The following is a 785-nucleotide window of genomic DNA, read 5'->3' as shown; positions in this document are numbered from 1 at the left end:
ATTTTATGGTGTTAGTTCTAGTTGGACATAATAATCCAAGCGTGACTACCATATTTAAAAATGAAGGTCATCATACATTTATATTTACACGATAATAATTTCAGACGATGCATCACATATTATAATTTTTAAATAACTAAAAATATTCTATTATTATCACTATTCGCATTTATGAGATGATAAAAGAATATAACGTCCATGTTTTTGTATAGAAATTCGTTTTTACTAAGATCATAATATCATAACAGATACGAAAATTATAGAACAAATACTCCAACAATTCTCAGTGAAATATCCAGAAGATTACCATGAAGAAGCATGGAAGAACCATCAGCTAATTCTATCATGACTGGGAACTGACAACTCTCGGAGTCTCATCAGTGACTATAGCCAGACCGGAGAAATCACGGTCCCAGAGGTGCTGCTTATTAACCTGATAGTACATGTTGACAGCATAAGATGCATTTCCTTCAGCAGTCAGGTGATTGCAGGAGGAATCATAACCCAAAGCAGGACAGTCTGATAAGCTGCAACTGCAAGCTTAATTAATACTTTCAGGCAACTCTTCCGTATCAGTGGCTTCAGGGTTGAGAACAAGCCATCTTTTTAGTTGGTGTTTTACATCCTCCACTGGAGTAAGCCTACTATCAACGTCCAAACCTGTTGAATCGAATTCATATTTAGGCTTTCCAAACGACCTCAAAAATTCCCCAAAGCCTCTCAAGGCCACCAGGTTCAATGCTTTTAGCATTTTCATGGGGGAGACTAAATTCCCCAGTTGCATT

This window comes from Theobroma umbraticum, unplaced genomic scaffold (genome assembly GCF_002168275.2).
Source record: "Theobroma umbraticum cultivar Fairchild unplaced genomic scaffold, ASM216827v3 scaffold_56.0, whole genome shotgun sequence".
Taxonomy (NCBI): Eukaryota; Viridiplantae; Streptophyta; class Magnoliopsida; order Malvales; family Malvaceae; genus Theobroma; species Theobroma umbraticum.
The sequence above is the reverse complement of the archived record's forward strand: the minus strand, read 5'-3'. Positions refer to the sequence as shown.